Below are 3,724 nucleotides of genomic sequence, written 5' to 3' on the forward strand. Positions count from 1 at the left end.
CTTATGTGAGCTGGAGGTTTTAGGCCAGCGACTTGGATGGTCCAGCGATCTGAAGGGCATTGTCGGGAGCCTGTTAGTCGATCGCTGGGAGCTCGCTAGGAGCTTCTCGAGGAGCTCGCCAGGTGTTCGCTTTACGAGTTTCATATTTTGATGGTGGCTGGACTTTCTTTAGCGAGGTCGTCTGGGCCCTCCTGGTTTCGGGTGATTGGGCTGGTCCATCTGGCAGAGTTTGGCCCATGTGGAGTGATGTAGGAAATACATATAACAGAAGCCCCCTAGTTCGCAGTGCGATCTTTGCACTTGGAGCTGACGCGTGCCAGTTGTTCTTCCACCTCTTCGACTTTTGCCCAATTACTTTGAATCTCGTCGTTCCACGTAGCACGCCTTGTCTATAGCGCATTTAGTGCGTACGTTCCCCCATTACGGCGTATGATTGTGCCTGTGGGACCCACAAGCTATCGTGCGGCCGCTGGATGCGGAGCATGCGGTAAATCGTCTTTTGATTCCACGGCTGGGATCGATTGGGCCATCAGTATAAATAGTAGGGGGTGTCTCCCCCCCTTTCCCTCTTTTACGCTATTTTTGAAACCTCTTTCAGCTTTCGCCTTCCTCTCTCGAGCCTTCCACTACCGTCGTTTTCTCAGACGCCGATCGTTCTCGCCCGGTGCTTGATACGAGTCCTCCATACAGACGTTAGGCTTAGTTTTTGGTAAGTTTGTCGTGACTTTCTTTGCTTTTCTTTTTCTTCTTCTTCTTGTGAGGCCGTCCATCATCGATTAGCCGTTGGTGGTTTCTCTAGCCTTGCCGATCGATATCGCCTTTATTTTTTGGGGAAGCGATATGATTTGATTCGGCGTTTGCTGAGCTTTTGGGCACAATGACCCTAGGATTAGTTTTCCATGGAATACTGGGCTTGCGGCTGCATCCCCTCCGCCTTAGGCGGCACCCCGTTGCAAAGTGCTCGGCCTGAAAGATCTAGGGGACATTTTTAGGGTTTTTCTAGTTTCTTGAGGTTTGGTTCGCGACTTGCGACCTGACTGTTCTTTCTTTTACTTTGTAGATGTTCGATCAATACCACGAAAAGTCAGGTCAAAAGCGCTGCAACCATATCATAGGGGAGAACGACACTTCAAACTCCGAAGATTGCCTTGTCATGGAGGGTTAAAACTTTGAGGGTGCGAGCTCGCGGTCTAGGGAGGTCGTCATCCTGACCTCTTCAGAAACCGAGCTGGAGGTCCAAGATCAAGTCGCTGAAGGGAGTACTGGACGTGTGATCTTCAAGAGATTCGTATCCAAAGCCAAATCTCACGAGGTGATGGCTTGTACTCGGGAGTTTTGTCTCCCCAGGAGCTGCCGAGTATACATCCCCGCTTTGAGTTCCCACGCAGCTTATCCACCATCCAATTTCGTAGCCATTAGCCCCTAGCACCTTGAGTCTGGCCTTAGGTTCCCCATAGCTACATACCTTATTGCCCTTCTAAACGACATCAAGCTCGCCCTCTTTCAATTAACACCGAACTCGTATGCCCAACTCACTTCTTTGGCCGTCTTATTCCTCAAAAATAAACTTCCTCTTCCTTCGCCGAAACTAATAAAATTTTTATTTTCCTTCAAAAATGCTAAGGACAGGATGTACTACTTGTCAGCTCGTCCTTCCCCATATAAGGCCGCCCTTCCTCAGGGCAAAGCGAAAGTGAAGTCCAACGTGGGCGATTACAAGTCTAGTTGGTTCTTCATGTCTTGCCCTTCGCTTTCCCTACTTAGGAACTATAGCTTCGTAAGAGAATATCAGCTCGCATGGATCCTTCTTTTTTCTTGAGTACGTGTTTTAACTTTCTCATCTTTTGATGCAGATTTTGGGGGCAAGAAACCAATTTTATCAGCTGAGGAGACTGACGTCCTCGACAAGCTTGTGGCTGTGGGGTCGAGTTCGGAGATTCAGGTCGCAGAGCCGAGTAGTTCAAGAGGAGAAGTCGATCAAAACCAAAGTATGGTTGATCTCGACCTTTTCCAATCGAAGCGATCTAGGTCGAGATTGGGAGCTACCTCGTCCTCAACCCCGAGCTCTAGCTCGTAGGGTCGTAGGTCGGAACAGTCGCAGCCGTAACTGCATCCCCAGCAACAGCAACAACAAACTCAGCAGCCATAGGGTGATCAGCAAGAGCAACGGCAAAGAGCTCTACCTTATCAACCGCAACAGCAAAAGCAAACCCATCAGTAGCCAGGGCATCGGGCCCCTGCCTCCCGCGACCATGGTTCGAGTGGGGCCTGTGGGAAAGAGGTCGCAGCGAAGGTTCGAGATGCTCCTGCTACGGGTTCAAAGAGGAGGCCTGACCAGCCGTAGCAAAGGGAGGACATCAAGGCCAAACGGGCTAGGGTCCCTGAGAAGGAGCTAGCCCTAGAGGCCCTGTCAGGAGGGGTCTATGTTAGCTCCCTCCTGGACTCCATGCCCGACCTCTTGGGCGTGACCTTGAAGCCCCTCGACAACTCAAGGCTAAAGGGGATCCCTCTCCGCGATTTCATGGCCCGTCATAGTCTGGTGGTAAGTGAAAATTTTTCGTACCTTGGTTCCTTAGTTTTCTTTTTAATGGGCTAACCTTTCTTCTTTCACAAGCTTCCCTTACTGCCATGAAGCTCCGAGCTCAGTACAAGAATTTTAAGGAGCAACTTCAGACGATAAGCACGTCCCTTCAGGCTGAAATAGTGAAGCTTGAGAACGGGAAGAATGCTTAAAAAGTTGAAATAACGAAGCTCTCAGATGAGAAGAAAGCTCTCCAGGTCGAGCTCCTCGCTACCCAAAAAGAGGTGGAGGGCTCCGAGATGCGCCTGAGAGTGGAAATTCAAAAAAATAAAGAACTCGATGAGGAGCTTCGTAGATCGAAGAACATGTGGGAGTTTGCTAACTCGGGCTCACCGGCAAGCAAGCTGAATAAAGCGAAAAAGGAGTTGCAGAAGGCTCAGGAGCGATTGAAATCGACCAAGGCGGAGTTAAAGGCAGCGAAAGAGAAGCGGAATTAGGCGAATGATCGTGCTGCCTGATGTGAGGAGCTCGCTAAGAGGACCATTGACGATATAAGGGCGGAGGTTGGAGCGCGGATGAACGCTGCGCGCCGGAGACCAAGTCCGACACCTGATCAGCGTTCCTGTACACCCTTTGGGTGAACCATCCTGAGATGGATTTGTCATTCTTTGGTGCTCAGGTCGTCGAGGAGGTGGGAGCGGTATGCTGTTGAGGCCGCAGAGGACGCCGACGATGCCACTCCCCTCGATTCGTCTGTGGTCGTGACACAAGCTGCCCAGGTTAAGGCGCTGTCGAGGTTCAGCCCGGTGAGACTGCTGAGGTGCCTCTTGTGGAGGTTGTCGAGGTTTGTCTAGCTGGGGCTGTGGAATTTCAGCCGACTCCGTCTACTGTAGCCTAGCTCGTCAAGGTCGATCCTACAGAAGCAGCCGCCCCTCCTAGCTAGGACTCTCACACATTTTTTTTTTTTTGTAATACGAGCATCACTTAATGAAAATGAGTGCTTTCTATACTTGTGTATCTTGCCTTATATTTCTTTGTGAGCTTAAGCCAGTCAAACTTAGATTCTAACAAAGTCCTGACATAATAATCTTTAAACCAATCTCCATGATATAACCTGAAAACAACTTCAGGGAACTTCCGCATACCTTAGCTTGAAAAATTGACTCGGAGGAAGTCTTCAATATCTTGAGAACGAATCGTCCG

The sequence above is a fragment of the Diospyros lotus genome, chromosome 7 (genome assembly GCF_014633365.1).
Source record: "Diospyros lotus cultivar Yz01 chromosome 7, ASM1463336v1, whole genome shotgun sequence".
In the NCBI taxonomy this organism is placed as follows: domain Eukaryota; kingdom Viridiplantae; phylum Streptophyta; class Magnoliopsida; order Ericales; family Ebenaceae; genus Diospyros; species Diospyros lotus.